This window comes from Phyllobates terribilis, unplaced genomic scaffold, assembly GCF_046119375.1.
Source record: "Phyllobates terribilis strain yellow unplaced genomic scaffold, ASM4611937v1 Scaffold_108__1_contigs__length_5656254, whole genome shotgun sequence".
NCBI lineage: Eukaryota > Metazoa > Chordata > Amphibia > Anura > Dendrobatidae > Phyllobates > Phyllobates terribilis.
Genome location: NW_027362868.1, coordinates 2,133,813 through 2,149,756, shown reverse-complemented (window position 1 = coordinate 2,149,756; position 15,944 = coordinate 2,133,813). Strand labels below are relative to the sequence as shown.

General features: G+C 45.3%; 12 non-coding genes across 12 annotated transcripts; all 12 read right to left on the bottom strand.

The window, feature by feature from the left end:
• Positions 1–1,010: 1,010 nt before the first annotated feature.
• Positions 1,011–1,201, bottom strand: LOC141199498 (U2 spliceosomal RNA). Its single transcript, XR_012271249.1, has one exon. It is a non-coding gene; the product is annotated as a U2 spliceosomal RNA (small nuclear RNA).
• A 1,119-nt stretch (positions 1,202–2,320) lies between these two features.
• LOC141199497 (U2 spliceosomal RNA) lies at positions 2,321–2,511 on the bottom strand. Its single transcript, XR_012271248.1, has one exon. It is a non-coding gene; the product is annotated as a U2 spliceosomal RNA (small nuclear RNA).
• Positions 2,512–3,630: 1,119 nt separating this feature from the next.
• Positions 3,631–3,821, bottom strand: LOC141200258 (U2 spliceosomal RNA). The gene has a single exon (XR_012271983.1). It is a non-coding gene; the product is annotated as a U2 spliceosomal RNA (small nuclear RNA).
• Positions 3,822–4,939: 1,118 nt separating this feature from the next.
• On the bottom strand, positions 4,940–5,130 carry LOC141199496 (U2 spliceosomal RNA). The gene has a single exon (XR_012271247.1). It is a non-coding gene; the product is annotated as a U2 spliceosomal RNA (small nuclear RNA).
• Positions 5,131–6,244: 1,114 nt separating this feature from the next.
• On the bottom strand, positions 6,245–6,435 carry LOC141200273 (U2 spliceosomal RNA). Its single transcript, XR_012271998.1, has one exon. It is a non-coding gene; the product is annotated as a U2 spliceosomal RNA (small nuclear RNA).
• A 1,118-nt stretch (positions 6,436–7,553) lies between these two features.
• On the bottom strand, positions 7,554–7,744 carry LOC141199494 (U2 spliceosomal RNA). The gene has a single exon (XR_012271245.1). It is a non-coding gene; the product is annotated as a U2 spliceosomal RNA (small nuclear RNA).
• A 1,122-nt stretch (positions 7,745–8,866) lies between these two features.
• On the bottom strand, positions 8,867–9,057 carry LOC141199493 (U2 spliceosomal RNA). Its single transcript, XR_012271244.1, has one exon. It is a non-coding gene; the product is annotated as a U2 spliceosomal RNA (small nuclear RNA).
• A 1,119-nt stretch (positions 9,058–10,176) lies between these two features.
• Positions 10,177–10,367, bottom strand: LOC141199492 (U2 spliceosomal RNA). The gene has a single exon (XR_012271243.1). It is a non-coding gene; the product is annotated as a U2 spliceosomal RNA (small nuclear RNA).
• A 1,123-nt stretch (positions 10,368–11,490) lies between these two features.
• Positions 11,491–11,681, bottom strand: LOC141199491 (U2 spliceosomal RNA). Its single transcript, XR_012271242.1, has one exon. It is a non-coding gene; the product is annotated as a U2 spliceosomal RNA (small nuclear RNA).
• A 1,122-nt stretch (positions 11,682–12,803) lies between these two features.
• LOC141199490 (U2 spliceosomal RNA) lies at positions 12,804–12,994 on the bottom strand. Its single transcript, XR_012271241.1, has one exon. It is a non-coding gene; the product is annotated as a U2 spliceosomal RNA (small nuclear RNA).
• Positions 12,995–14,112: 1,118 nt separating this feature from the next.
• LOC141199489 (U2 spliceosomal RNA) lies at positions 14,113–14,303 on the bottom strand. Its single transcript, XR_012271240.1, has one exon. It is a non-coding gene; the product is annotated as a U2 spliceosomal RNA (small nuclear RNA).
• A 1,124-nt stretch (positions 14,304–15,427) lies between these two features.
• Positions 15,428–15,617, bottom strand: LOC141200502 (U2 spliceosomal RNA). The gene has a single exon (XR_012272222.1). It is a non-coding gene; the product is annotated as a U2 spliceosomal RNA (small nuclear RNA).
• Positions 15,618–15,944: the final 327 nt, after the last annotated feature.

The following is a 15,944-nucleotide window of genomic DNA, read 5'->3' as shown; positions in this document are numbered from 1 at the left end:
TCACATGCCTGCACTTTTCGGCTTGCTGCTGCTGCAATCCACGCGTTTTAGATCTGCATAACTCCACCTCTTTTAGCACAGTACCCTCAACCCCCGGCTGTTCCCACCCGCCTCAACACCGTTGGAAGGGAGGAGAACCAATTAAGGCGGGGGGGGGGGGTGGAACGAGCAGCTGTCTACCCTTAGCAGGAGGGTTGCTGATTAATTACCTCTCCTGCTGCTGCTGCTGCTGGCTGTCCAGCAGCAGACTGAAGGTGGCTGCTGCTGTGCGCAGGTATATAAAGGCTCAGAGCCTATTATGACACGCGCAGCCAGCGTTCCATTGCCACATTCCGTCTCCTGCAGGCGGGATACCTGGATGGCTGAATGTCACTGAGAAGCTCACAGAGACCGCCATAAGCAACAGTTTAAAAGAATGCCACAGACTAATCAACCAAACTTTTTGGGTTGGTTTCTCTTTTATAGTCTGCAGGCATTAAATGAAAGAAGTCAGTGTTCCAGCAGAGGGAGACAACGTTTCAGAAAAGGCATTGTAGCAAACCAAAAAAGAAATTTTAAGCGCAGCAGAGTAACCAGCTCACATACCTGTTAGCTCAGGTGAGTTTAAAAGGCTGCTGTTGATAACAAGGGCATTTGCTAAATAGATGGTGTGTGTGCAACAATATACTGAAAGGTCAATTATATTGTGCAGCTTATCTCACCACCTGTAGTTATTTAGGTGAAAGCTCCAAAATGCTTGCCTAATATGTCTGTTTATCCAAAAGGAAGTATAGAGGGAGAGCTAGATAGATAGCATTGCATTACATTACATTACATGGCAATGCAATGCACAGTTGCTGAAGTTGAACCAAAATGAGCTTGTCATCTGGCTTCTGCAACTTTTAACATGAAAAATCCAATGAGGAGAAGAAAAGCAAAGCCAAAGAGTCCATCCCAAAATCCGACAAACAAGCAAAATGAACAAAAAGCATTGAATTCAATTCTTTCTGATTTTAGAAACTGCATTAAAGAAGGGGTGCACCGGTCCTGGAGATACTGCAATACCAGGTCAATGCGTGGAGTGGACAGAGCAAGCTCTTTTTCCATCTCCCTGTTCTAAAAATCCATTTAATATATGGTCCCCAGATAGGGGACGTATCAGATATTAAACTGATAAGAACAGATACTACACTTGATCTTAGCCAAAAGGCCGAGAAGCGATAACCAGAATTGGTTTCCGACTACGGTGCCACCCAAGGATTCTGAAAAGTCCATTTGTGGAGATGGCCACCTGGACTCCCGTTAAGAAGACATGCTGTCAACCTCTAGATCCCTCACATGCCTGCACTTTTCGGCTTGCTGCTGCTGCAATCCACGCGTTTTAGATCTGCATAACTCCACCTCTTTTAGCACAGTACCCTCAACCCCCGGCTGTTCCCACCCGCCTCAACACCGTTGGAAGGGAGGAGAACCAATTAAGGCGGGGGGGGGTGGAACGAGCAGCTGTCTACCCTTAGCAGGAGGGTTGCTGATTAATTACCTCTCCTGCTGCTGCTGCTGCTGGCTGTCCAGCAGCAGACTGAAGGTGGCTGCTGCTGTGCGCAGGTATATAAAGGCTCAGAGCCTATTATGACACGCGCAGCCAGCGTTCCATTGCCACATTCCGTCTACTGCAGGCGGGATACCTGGATGGCTGAATGTCACTGAGAAGCTCACAGAGACCGCCATAAGCAACAGTTTAAAAGAATGCCACAGACTAATCAACCAAACTTTTTGGGTTGGTTTCTCTTTTATAGTCTGCAGGCATTAAATGAAAGAAGTCAGTGTTCCAGCAGAGGGAGACAACGTTTCAGAAAAGGCATTGTAGCAAACCAAAAAAGAAATTTTAAGCGCAGCAGAGTAACCAGCTCACATACCTGTTAGCTCAGGTGAGTTTAAAAGGCTGCTGTTGATAACAAGGGCATTTGCTAAATAGATGGTGTGTGTGCAACAATATACTGAAAGGTCAATTATATTGTGCAGCTTATCTCACCACCTGTAGTTATTTAGGTGAAAGCTCCAAAATGCTCGCCTAATATGTCTGTTTATCCAAAAGGAAGTATAGAGGGAGAGCTAGATAGATAGCATTGCATTACATTACATTACATGGCAATGCAATGCACAGTTGCTGAAGTTGAACCAAAATGAGCTTGTCATCTGGCTTCTGCAACTTTTAACATGAAAAATCCAATGAGGAGAAGAAAAGCAAAGCCAAAGAGTCCATCCCAAAATCCGACAAACAAGCAAAATGAACAAAAAGCATTGAATTCAATTCTTTCTGATTTTAGAAACTGCATTAAAGAAGGGGTGCACCGGTCCTGGAGATACTGCAATACCAGGTCAATGCGTGGAGTGGACAGAGCAAGCTCTTTTTCCATCTCCCTGTTCTAAAAATCCATTTAATATATGGTCCCCAGATAGGGGACGTATCAGATATTAAACTGATAAGAACAGATACTACACTTGATCTTAGCCAAAAGGCCGAGAAGCGATAACCAGAATTGGTTTCCGACTACGGTGCCACCCAAGGATTCTGAAAAGTCCATTTGTGGAGATGGCCACCTGGACTCCCGTTAAGAAGACATGCTGTCAACCTCTAGATCCCTCACATGCCTGCACTTTTCGGCTTGCTGCTGCTGCAATCCACGCGTTTTAGATCTGCATAACTCCACCTCTTTTAGCACAGTACCCTCAACCCCCGGCTGTTCCCACCCGCCTCAACACCGTTGGAAGGGAGGAGAACCAATTAAGGCGGGGGGGGGTGGAACGAGCAGCTGTCTACCCTTAGCAGGAGGGTTGCTGATTAATTACCTCTCCTGCTGCTGCTGCTGCTGACTGTCCAGCAGCAGACTGAAGGTGGCTGCTGCTGTGCGCAGGTATATAAAGGCTCAGAGCCTATTATGACACGTGCAGCCAGCGTTCCATTGCCACATTCCGTCTACTGCAGGCGGGATACCTGGATGGCTGAATGTCACTGAGAAGCTCACAGAGACCGCCATAAGCAACAGTTTAAAAGAATGCCACAGACTAATCAACCAAACTTTTTGGGTTGGTTTCTCTTTTATAGTCTGCAGGCATTAAATGAAAGAAGTCAGTGTTCCAGCAGAGGGAGACAACGTTTCAGAAAAGGCATTGTAGCAAACCAAAAAATAAATTTTAAGCGCAGCAGAGTAACCAGCTCACATACCTGTTAGCTCAGGTGAGTTTAAAAGGCTGCTGTTGATAACAAGGGCATTTGCTAAATAGATGGTGTGTGTGCAACAATATACTGAAAGGTCAATTATATTGTGCAGCTTATCTCACCACCTGTAGTTATTTAGGTGAAAGCTCCAAAATGCTTGCCTAATATGTCTGTTTATCCAAAAGGAAGTATAGAGGGAGAGCTAGATAGATAGCATTGCATTACATTACATTACATGGCAATGCAATGCACAGTTGCTGAAGTTGAACCAAAATGAGCTTGTCATCTGGCTTCTGCAACTTTTAACATGAAAAATCCAATGAGGAGAAGAAAAGCAAAGCCAAAGAGTCCATCCCAAAATCCGACAAACAAGCAAAATGAACAAAAAGCATTGAATTCAATTCTTTCTGATTTTAGAAACTGCATTAAAGAAGGAGTGCACCGGTCCTGGAGATACTGCAATACCAGGTCAATGCGTGGAGTGGACAGAGCAAGCTCTTTTTCCATCTCCCTGTTCTAAAAATCCATTTAATATATGGTCCCCAGATAGGGGACGTATCAGATATTAAACTGATAAGAACAGATACTACACTTGATCTTAGCCAAAAGGCCGAGAAGCGATAACCAGAATTGGTTTCCGACTACGGTGCCACCCAAGGATTCTGAAAAGTCCATTTGTGGAGATGGCCACCTGGACTCCCGTTAAGAAGACATGCTGTCAACCTCTAGATCCCTCACATGCCTGCACTTTTCGGCTTGCTGCTGCTGCAATCCACGTGTTTTAGATCTGCATAACTCCACCTCTTTTAGCACAGTACCCTCAACCCCCGGCTGTTCCCACCCGCCTCAACACCGTTGGAAGGGAGGAGAACCAATTAAGGCGGGGGGGGGGGTGGAACGAGCAGCTGTCTACCCTTAGCAGGAGGGTTGCTGATTAATTACCTCTCCTGCTGCTGCTGCTGGCTGTCCAGCAGCAGACTGAAGGTGGCTGCTGCTGTGCGCAGGTATATAAAGGCTCAGAGCCTATTATGACACGCGCAGCCAGCGTTCCATTGCCACATTCTGTCTACTGCAGGCGGGATACCTGGATGGCTGAATGTCACTGAGAAGCTCACAGAGACCGCCATAAGCAACAGTTTAAAAGAATGCCACAGACTAATCAACCAAACTTTTTGGGTTGGTTTCTCTTTTATAGTCTGCAGGCATTAAATGAAAGAAGTCAGTGTTCCAGCAGAGGGAGACAACGTTTCAGAAAAGGCATTGTAGCAAACCAAAAAAGAAATTTTAAGCGCAGCAGAGTAACCAGCTCACATACCTGTTAGCTCAGGTGAGTTTAAAAGGCTGCTGTTGATAACAAGGGCATTTGCTAAATAGATGGTGTGTGTGCAACAATATACTGAAAGGTCAATTATATTGTGCAGCTTATCTCACCACCTGTAGTTATTTAGGTGAAAGCTCCAAAATGCTTGCCTAATATGTCTGTTTATCCAAAAGGAAGTATAGAGGGAGAGCTAGATAGATAGCATTGCATTACATTACATTACATGGCAATGCAATGCACAGTTGCTGAAGTTGAACCAAAATGAGCTTGTCATCTGGCTTCTGCAACTTTTAACATGAAAAATCCAATGAGGAGAAGAAAAGCAAAGCCAAAGAGTCCATCCCAAAATCCGACAAACAAGCAAAATGAACAAAAAGCATTGAATTCAATTCTTTCTGATTTTAGAAACTGCATTAAAGAAGGGGTGCACCGGTCCTGGAGATACTGCAATACCAGGTCAATGCGTGGAGTGGACAGAGCAAGCTCTTTTTCCATCTCCCTGTTCTAAAAATCCATTTAATATATGGTCCCCAGATAGGGGACGTATCAGATATTAAACTGATAAGAACAGATACTACACTTGATCTTAGCCAAAAGGCCGAGAAGCGATAACCAGAATTGGTTTCCGACTACGGTGCCACCCAAGGATTCTGAAAAGTCCATTTGTGGAGATGGCCACCTGGACTCCCGTTAAGAAGACATGCTGTCAACCTCTAGATCCCTCACATGCCTGCACTTTTCGGCTTGCTGCTGCTGCAATCCACGCGTTTTAGATCTGCATAACTCCACCTCTTTTAGCACAGTACCCTCAACCCCCGGCTGTTCCCACCCGCCTCAACACCGTTGGAAGGGAGGAGAACCAATTAAGGCGGGGGGGGGGTGGAACGAGCAGCTGTCTACCCTTAGCAGGAGGGTTGCTGATTAATTACCTCTCCTGCTGCTGCTGGCTGTCCAGCAGCAGACTGAAGGTGGCTGCTGCTGTGCGCAGGTATATAAAGGCTCAGAGCCTATTATGACACGCGCAGCCAGCGTTCCATTGCCACATTCCGTCTACTGCAGGCGGGATACCTGGATGGCTGAATGTCACTGAGAAGCTCACAGAGACCGCCATAAGCAACAGTTTAAAAGAATGCCACAGACTAATCAACCAAACTTTTTGGGTTGGTTTCTCTTTTATAGTCTGCAGGCATTAAATGAAAGAAGTCAGTGTTCCAGCAGAGGGAGACAACGTTTCAGAAAAGGCATTGTAGCAAACCAAAAAAGAAATTTTAAGCGCAGCAGAGTAACCAGCTCACATACCTGTTAGCTCAGGTGAGTTTAAAAGGCTGCTGTTGATAACAAGGGCATTTGCTAAATAGATGGTGTGTGTGCAACAATATACTGAAAGGTCAATTATATTGTGCAGCTTATCTCACCACCTGTAGTTATTTAGGTGAAAGCTCCAAAATGCTTGCCTAATATGTCTGTTTATCCAAAAGGAAGTATAGAGGGAGAGCTAGATAGATAGCATTGCATTACATTACATTACATGGCAATGCAATGCACAGTTGCTGAAGTTGAACCAAAATGAGCTTGTCATCTGGCTTCTGCAACTTTTAACATGAAAAATCCAATGAGGAGAAGAAAAGCAAAGCCAAAGAGTCCATCCCAAAATCCGACAAACAAGCAAAATGAACAAAAAGCATTGAATTCAATTCTTTCTGATTTTAGAAACTGCATTAAAGAAGGGGTGCACCGGTCCTGGAGATACTGCAATACCAGGTCAATGCATGGAGTGGACAGAGCAAGCTCTTTTTCCATCTCCCTGTTCTAAAAATCCATTTAATATATGGTCCCCAGATAGGGGACGTATCAGATATTAAACTGATAAGAACAGATACTACACTTGATCTTAGCCAAAAGGCCGAGAAGCGATAACCAGAATTGGTTTCCGACTACGGTGCCACCCAAGGATTCTGAAAAGTCCATTTGTGGAGATGGCCACCTGGACTCCCGTTAAGAAGACATGCTGTCAACCTCTAGATCCCTCACATGCCTGCACTTTTCGGCTTGCTGCTGCTGCAATCCACGCGTTTTAGATCTGCATAACTCCACCTCTTTTAGCACAGTACCCTCAACCCCCGGCTGTTCCCACCCGCCTCAACACCGTTGGAAGGGAGGAGAACCAATTAAGGCGGGGGGGGGTGGAACGAGCAGCTGTCTACCCTTAGCAGGAGGGTTGCTGATTAATTACCTCTCCTGCTGCTGCTGCTGCTGGCTGTCCAGCAGCAGACTGAAGGTGGCTGCTGCTGTGCGCAGGTATATAAAGGCTCAGAGCCTATTATGACACGCGCAGCCAGCGTTCCATTGCCACATTCCGTCTACTGCAGGCGGGATACCTGGATGGCTGAATGTCACTGAGAAGCTCACAGAGACCGCCATAAGCAACAGTTTAAAAGAATGCCACAGACTAATCAACCAAACTTTTTGGGTTGGTTTCTCTTTTATAGTCTGCAGGCATTAAATGAAAGAAGTCAGTGTTCCAGCAGAGGGAGACAACGTTTCAGAAAAGGCATTGTAGCAAACCAAAAAAGAAATTTAAGCGCAGCAGAGTAACCAGCTCACATACCTGTTAGCTCAGGTGAGTTTAAAAGGCTGCTGTTGATAACAAGGGCATTTGCTAAATAGATGGTGTGTGTGCAACAATATACTGAAAGGTCAATTATATTGTGCAGCTTATCTCACCACCTGTAGTTATTTAGGTGAAAGCTCCAAAATGCTTGCCTAATATGTCTGTTTATCCAAAAGGAAGTATAGAGGGAGAGCTAGATAGATAGCATTGCATTACATTACATTACATGGCAATGCAATGCACAGTTGCTGAAGTTGAACCAAAATGAGCTTGTCATCTGGCTTCTGCAACTTTTAACATGAAAAATCCAATGAGGAGAAGAAAAGCAAAGCCAAAGAGTCCATCCCAAAATCCGACAAACAAGCAAAATGAACAAAAAGCATTGAATTCAATTCTTTCTGATTTTAGAAACTGCATTAAAGAAGGGGTGCACCGGTCCTGGAGATACTGCAATACCAGGTCAATGCGTGGAGTGGACAGAGCAAGCTCTTTTTCCATCTCCCTGTTCTAAAAATCCATTTAATATATGGTCCCCAGATAGGGGACGTATCAGATATTAAACTGATAAGAACAGATACTACACTTGATCTTAGCCAAAAGGCCGAGAAGCGATAACCAGAATTGGTTTCCGACTACGGTGCCACCCAAGGATTCTGAAAAGTCCATTTGTGGAGATGGCCACCTGGACTCCCGTTAAGAAGACATGCTGTCAACCTCTAGATCCCTCACATGCCTGCACTTTTCGGCTTGCTGCTGCTGCAATCCACGCGTTTTAGATCTGCATAACTCCACCTCTTTTAGCACAGTACCCTCAACCCCCGGCTGTTCCCACCCGCCTCAACACCGTTGGAAGGGAGGAGAACCAATTAAGGCGGGGGGGGGGGGTGGAACGAGCAGCTGTCTACCCTTAGCAGGAGGGTTGCTGATTAATTACCTCTCCTGCTGCTGCTGCTGCTGGCTGTCCAGCAGCAGACTGAAGGTGGCTGCTGCTGTGCGCAGGTATATAAAGGCTCAGAGCCTATTATGACACGCGCAGCCAGCGTTCCATTGCCACATTCCGTCTACTGCAGGCGGGATACCTGGATGGCTGAATGTCACTGAGAAGCTCACAGAGACCGCCATAAGCAACAGTTTAAAAGAATGCCACAGACTAATCAACCAAACTTTTTGGGTTGGTTTCTCTTTTATAGTCTGCAGGCATTAAATGAAAGAAGTCAGTGTTCCAGCAGAGGGAGACAACGTTTCAGAAAAGGCATTGTAGCAAACCAAAAAAGAAATTTTAAGCGCAGCAGAGTAACCAGCTCACATACCTGTTAGCTCAGGTGAGTTTAAAAGGCTGCTGTTGATAACAAGGGCATTTGCTAAATAGATGGTGTGTGTGCAACAATATACTGAAAGGTCAATTATATTGTGCAGCTTATCTCACCACCTGTAGTTATTTAGGTGAAAGCTCCAAAATGCTTGCCTAATATGTCTGTTTATCCAAAAGGAAGTATAGAGGGAGAGCTAGATAGATAGCATTGCATTACATTACATTACATGGCAATGCAATGCACAGTTGCTGAAGTTGAACCAAAATGAGCTTGTCATCTGGCTTCTGCAACTTTTAACATGAAAAATCCAATGAGGAGAAGAAAAGCAAAGCCAAAGAGTCCATCCCAAAATCCGACAAACAAGCAAAATGAACAAAAAGCATTGAATTCAATTCTTTCTGATTTTAGAAACTGCATTAAAGAAGGGGTGCACCGGTCCTGGAGATACTGCAATACCAGGTCAATGCGTGGAGTGGACAGAGCAAGCTCTTTTTCCATCTCCCTGTTCTAAAAATCCATTTAATATATGGTCCCCAGATAGGGGACGTATCAGATATTAAACTGATAAGAACAGATACTACACTTGATCTTAGCCAAAAGGCCGAGAAGCGATAACCAGAATTGGTTTCCGACTACGGTGCCACCCAAGGATTCTGAAAAGTCCATTTGTGGAGATGGCCACCTGGACTCCCGTTAAGAAGACATGCTGTCAACCTCTAGATCCCTCACATGCCTGCACTTTTCGGCTTGCTGCTGCTGCAATCCACGCGTTTTAGATCTGCATAACTCCACCTCTTTTAGCACAGTACCCTCAACCCCCGGCTGTTCCCACCCGCCTCAACACCGTTGGAAGGGAGGAGAACCAATTAAGGCGGGGGGGGGTGGAACGAGCAGCTGTCTACCCTTAGCAGGAGGGTTGCTGATTAATTACCTCTCCTGCTGCTGCTGCTGCTGGCTGTCCAGCAGCAGACTGAAGGTGGCTGCTGCTGTGCGCAGGTATATAAAGGCTCAGAGCCTATTATGACACGCGCAGCCAGCGTTCCATTGCCACATTCCGTCTACTGCAGGCGGGATACCTGGATGGCTGAATGTCACTGAGAAGCTCACAGAGACCGCCATAAGCAACAGTTTAAAAGAATGCCACAGACTAATCAACCAAACTTTTTGGGTTGGTTTCTCTTTTATAGTCTGCAGGCATTAAATGAAAGAAGTCAGTGTTCCAGCAGAGGGAGACAACGTTTCAGAAAAGGCATTGTAGCAAACCAAAAAAGAAATTTTAAGCGCAGCAGAGTAACCAGCTCACATACCTGTTAGCTCAGGTGAGTTTAAAAGGCTGCTGTTGATAACAAGGGCATTTGCTAAATAGATGGTGTGTGTGCAACAATATACTGAAAGGTCAATTATATTGTGCAGCTTATCTCACCACCTGTAGTTATTTAGGTGAAAGCTCCAAAATGCTTGCCTAATATGTCTGTTTATCCAAAAGGAAGTATAGAGGGAGAGCTAGATAGATAGCATTGCATTACATTACATTACATGGCAATGCAATGCACAGTTGCTGAAGTTGAACCAAAATGAGCTTGTCATCTGGCTTCTGCAACTTTTAACATGAAAAATCCAATGAGGAGAAGAAAAGCAAAGCCAAAGAGTCCATCCCAAAATCCGACAAACAAGCAAAATGAACAAAAAGCATTGAATTCAATTCTTTCTGATTTTAGAAACTGCATTAAAGAAGGGGTGCACCGGTCCTGGAGATACTGCAATACCAGGTCAATGCGTGGAGTGGACAGAGCAAGCTCTTTTTCCATCTCCCTGTTCTAAAAATCCATTTAATATATGGTCCCCAGATAGGGGACGTATCAGATATTAAACTGATAAGAACAGATACTACACTTGATCTTAGCCAAAAGGCCGAGAAGCGATAACCAGAATTGGTTTCCGACTACGGTGCCACCCAAGGATTCTGAAAAGTCCATTTGTGGAGATGGCCACCTGGACTCCCGTTAAGAAGACATGCTGTCAACCTCTAGATCCCTCACATGCCTGCACTTTTCGGCTTGCTGCTGCTGCAATCCACGCGTTTTAGATCTGCATAACTCCACCTCTTTTAGCACAGTACCCTCAACCCCCGGCTGTTCCCACCCGCCTCAACACCGTTGGAAGGGAGGAGAACCAATTAAGGCGGGGGGGGGGGGGTGGAACGAGCAGCTGTCTACCCTTAGCAGGAGGGTTGCTGATTAATTACCTCTCCTGCTGCTGCTGCTGCTGGCTGTCCAGCAGCAGACTGAAGGTGGCTGCTGCTGTGCGCAGGTATATAAAGGCTCAGAGCCTATTATGACACGCGCAGCCAGCGTTCCATTGCCACATTCCGTCTACTGCAGGCGGGATACCTGGATGGCTGAATGTCACTGAGAAGCTCACAGAGACCGCCATAAGCAACAGTTTAAAAGAATGCCACAGACTAATCAACCAAACTTTTTGGGTTGGTTTCTCTTTTATAGTCTGCAGGCATTAAATGAAAGAAGTCAGTGTTCCAGCAGAGGGAGACAACGTTTCAGAAAAGGCATTGTAGCAAACCAAAAAAGAAATTTTAAGCGCAGCAGAGTAACCAGCTCACATACCTGTTAGCTCAGGTGAGTTTAAAAGGCTGCTGTTGATAACAAGGGCATTTGCTAAATAGATGGTGTGTGTGCAACAATATACTGAAAGGTCAATTATATTGTGCAGCTTATCTCACCACCTGTAGTTATTTAGGTGAAAGCTCCAAAATGCTTGCCTAATATGTCTGTTTATCCAAAAGGAAGTATAGAGGGAGAGCTAGATAGATAGCATTGCATTACATTACATTACATGGCAATGCAATGCACAGTTGCTGAAGTTGAACCAAAATGAGCTTGTCATCTGGCTTCTGCAACTTTTAACATGAAAAATCCAATGAGGAGAAGAAAAGCAAAGCCAAAGAGTCCATCCCAAAATCCGACAAACAAGCAAAATGAACAAAAAGCATTGAATTCAATTCTTTCTGATTTTAGAAACTGCATTAAAGAAGGGGTGCACCGGTCCTGGAGATACTGCAATACCAGGTCAATGCGTGGAGTGGACAGAGCAAGCTCTTTTTCCATCTCCCTGTTCTAAAAATCCATTTAATATATGGTCCCCAGATAGGGGACGTATCAGATATTAAACTGATAAGAACAGATACTACACTTGATCTTAGCCAAAAGGCCGAGAAGCGATAACCAGAATTGGTTTCCGACTACGGTGCCACCCAAGGATTCTGAAAAGTCCATTTGTGGAGATGGCCACCTGGACTCCCGTTAAGAAGACATGCTGTCAACCTCTAGATCCCTCACATGCCTGCACTTTTCGGCTTGCTGCTGCTGCAATCCACGCGTTTTAGATCTGCATAACTCCACCTCTTTTAGCACAGTACCCTCAACCCCCGGCTGTTCCCACCCGCCTCAACACCGTTGGAAGGGAGGAGAACCAATTAAGGCGGGGGGGGGGGGTGGAACGAGCAGCTGTCTACCCTTAGCAGGAGGGTTGCTGATTAATTACCTCTCCTGCTGCTGCTGCTGCTGGCTGTCCAGCAGCAGACTGAAGGTGGCTGCTGCTGTGCGCAGGTATATAAAGGCTCAGAGCCTATTATGACACGCGCAGCCAGCGTTCCATTGCCACATTCCGTCTACTGCAGGCGGGATACCTGGATGGCTGAATGTCACTGAGAAGCTCACAGAGACCGCCATAAGCAACAGTTTAAAAGAATGCCACAGACTAATCAACCAAACTTTTTGGGTTGGTTTCTCTTTTATAGTCTGCAGGCATTAAATGAAAGAAGTCAGTGTTCCAGCAGAGGGAGACAACGTTTCAGAAAAGGCATTGTAGCAAACCAAAAAAGAAATTTTAAGCGCAGCAGAGTAACCAGCTCACATACCTGTTAGCTCAGGTGAGTTTAAAAGGCTGCTGTTGATAACAAGGGCATTTGCTAAATAGATGGTGTGTGTGCAACAATATACTGAAAGGTCAATTATATTGTGCAGCTTATCTCACCACCTGTAGTTATTTAGGTGAAAGCTCCAAAATGCTTGCCTAATATGTCTGTTTATCCAAAAGGAAGTATAGAGGGAGAGCTAGATAGATAGCATTGCATTACATTACATTACATGGCAATGCAATGCACAGTTGCTGAAGTTGAACCAAAATGAGCTTGTCATCTGGCTTCTGCAACTTTTAACATGAAAAATCCAATGAGGAGAAGAAAAGCAAAGCCAAAGAGTCCATCCCAAAATCCGACAAACAAGCAAAATGAACAAAAAGCATTGAATTCAATTCTTTCTGATTTTAGAAACTGCATTAAAGAAGGGGTGCACCGGTCCTGGAGATACTGCAATACCAGGTCAATGCGTGGAGTGGACAGAGCAAGCTCTTTTTCCATCTCCCTGTTCTAAAAATCCATTTAATATATGGTCCCCAGATAGGGGACGTATCAGATATTAAACTGATAAGAACAGATACTACACTTGATCTTAGCCAAAAGGCCGAGAAGCGATAACCAGAATTGGTTTCCGACTACGGTGCCACCCAAGGATTCTGAAAAGTCCATTTGTGGAGATGGCCACCTGGACTCCCGTTAAGAAGACATGCTGTCAACCTCTAGATCCCTCACATGCCTGCACTTTTCGGCTTGCTGCTGCTGCAATCCACGCGTTTTAGATCTGCATAACTCCACCTCTTTTAGCACAGTACCCTCAACCCCCGGCTGTTCCCACCCGCCTCAACACCGTTGGAAGGGAGGAGAACCAATTAAGGCGGGGGGGGGTGGAACGAGCAGCTGTCTACCCTTAGCAGGAGGGTTGCTGATTAATTACCTCTCCTGCTGCTGCTGCTGCTGGCTGTCCAGCAGCAGACTGAAGGTGGCTGCTGCTGTGCGCAGGTATATAAAGGCTCAGAGCCTATTATGACACGCGCAGCCAGCGTTCCATTGCCACATTCCGTCTACTGCCAGGCGGGATACCTGGATGGCTGAATGTCACTGAGAAGCTCACAGAGACCGCCATAAGCAACAGTTTAAAAGAATGCCACAGACTAATCAACCAACTTTTTGGGTTGGTTTCTCTTTTATAGTCTGCAGGCATTAAATGAAAGAAGTCAGTGTTCCAGCAGAGGGAGACAACGTTTCAGAAAAGGCATTGTAGCAAACCAAAAAAGAAATTTTAAGCGCAGCAGAGTAACCAGCTCACATACCTGTTAGCTCAGGTGAGTTTAAAAGGCTGCTGTTGATAACAAGGGCATTTGCTAAATAGATGGTGTGTGTGCAACAATATACTGAAAGGTCAATTATATTGTGCAGCTTATCTCACCACCTGTAGTTATTTAGGTGAAAGCTCCAAAATGCTTGCCTAATATGTCTGTTTATCCAAAAGGAAGTATAGAGGGAGAGCTAGATAGATAGCATTGCATTACATTACATTACATGGCAATGCAATGCACAGTGCTGAAGTTGAACCAAAATGAGCTTGTCATCTGGCTTCTGCAACTTTTAACATGAAAAATCCAATGAGGAGAAGAAAAGCAAAGCCAAAGAGTCCATCCCAAAATCCGACAAACAAGCAAAATGAACAAAAAGCATTGAATTCAATTCTTTCTGATTTTAGAAACTGCATTAAAGAAGGGGTGCACCGGTCCTGGAGATACTGCAATACCAGGTCAATGCGTGGAGTGGACAGAGCAAGCTCTTTTTCCATCTCCCTGTTCTAAAAATCCATTTAATATATGGTCCCCAGATAGGGGACGTATCAGATATTAAACTGATAAGAACAGATACTACACTTGATCTTAGCCAAAAGGCCGAGAAGCGATAACCAGAATTGGTTTCCGACTACGGTGCCACCCAAGGATTCTGAAAAGTCCATTTGTGGAGATGGCCACCTGGACTCCCGTTAAGAAGACATGCTGTCAACCTCTAGATCCCTCACATGCCTGCACTTTTCGGCTTGCTGCTGCTGCAATCCACGCGTTTTAGATCTGCATAACTCCACCTCTTTTAGCACAGTACCCTCAACCCCCGGCTGTTCCCACCCGCCTCAACACCGTTGGAAGGGAGGAGAACCAATTAAGGCGGGGGGGGGGGGTGGAACGAGCAGCTGTCTACCCTTAGCAGGAGGGTTGCTGATTAATTACCTCTCCTGCTGCTGCTGCTGCTGGCTGTCCAGCAGCAGACTGAAGGTGGCTGCTGCTGTGCGCAGGTATATAAAGGCTCAGAGCCTATTATGACACGCGCAGCCAGCGTTCCATTGCCACATTCCGTCTACTGCAGGCGGGATACCTGGATGGCTGAATGTCACTGAGAAGCTCACAGAGACCGCCATAAGCAACAGTTTAAAAGAATGCCACAGACTAATCAACCAAACTTTTTGGGTTGGTTTCTCTTTTATAGTCTGCAGGCATTAAATGAAAGAAGTCAGTGTTCCAGCAGAGGGAGACAACGTTTCAGAAAAGGCATTGTAGCAAACCAAAAAAGAAATTTTAAGCGCAGCAGAGTAACCATCTCACATACCCTGTTAGCTCAGGTGAGTTTAAAAGGCTGCTGTTGATAACAAGGGCATTTGCTAAATAGATGGTGTGTGTGCAACAATATACTGAAAGGTCAATTATATTGTGCAGCTTATCTCACCACCTGTAGTTATTTAGGTGAAAGCTCCAAAATGCTTGCCTAATATGTCTGTTTATCCAAAAGGAAGTATAGAGGGAGAGCTAGATAGATAGCATTGCATTACATTACATTACATGGCAATGCAATGCACAGTTTGCTGAAGTTGAACCAAAATGAGCTTGTCATCTGGCTTCTGCAACTTTTAACATGAAAAATCCAATGAGGAGAAGAAAAGCAAAGCCAAAGAGTCCATCCCAAAATCCGACAAACAAGCAAAATGAACAAAAAGCATTGAATTCAATTCTTTCTGATTTTAGAAACTGCATTAAAGAAGGGGTGCACCGGTCCTGGAGATACTGCAATACCAGGTCAATGCGTGGAGTGGACAGAGCAAGCTCTTTTCCATCTCCCTGTTCTAAAAATCCATTTAATATATGGTCCCCAGATAGGGGACGTATCAGATATTAAACTGATAAGAACAGATACTACACTTGATCTTAGCCAAAAGGCCGAGAAGCGATAACCAGAATTGGTTTCCGACTACGGTGCCACCCAAGGATTCTGAAAAGTCCATTTGTGGAGATGGCCACCTGGACTCCCGTTAAGAAGACATGCTGTCAACCTCTAGATCCCTCACATGCCTGCACTTTTCGGCCTTGCTGCTGCTGCAATCCACGCGTTTTAGATCTGCATAACTCCACCTCTTTTAGCACAGTACCCTCAACCCCCGGCTGTTCCCACCCGCCTCAACACCGTTGGAAGGGAGGAGAACCAATTAAGGCGGGGGGGGGGGGGTGGAACGAGCAGCTGTCTACCCTTAGCAGGAGGGTTGCTGATTAATTACCTCT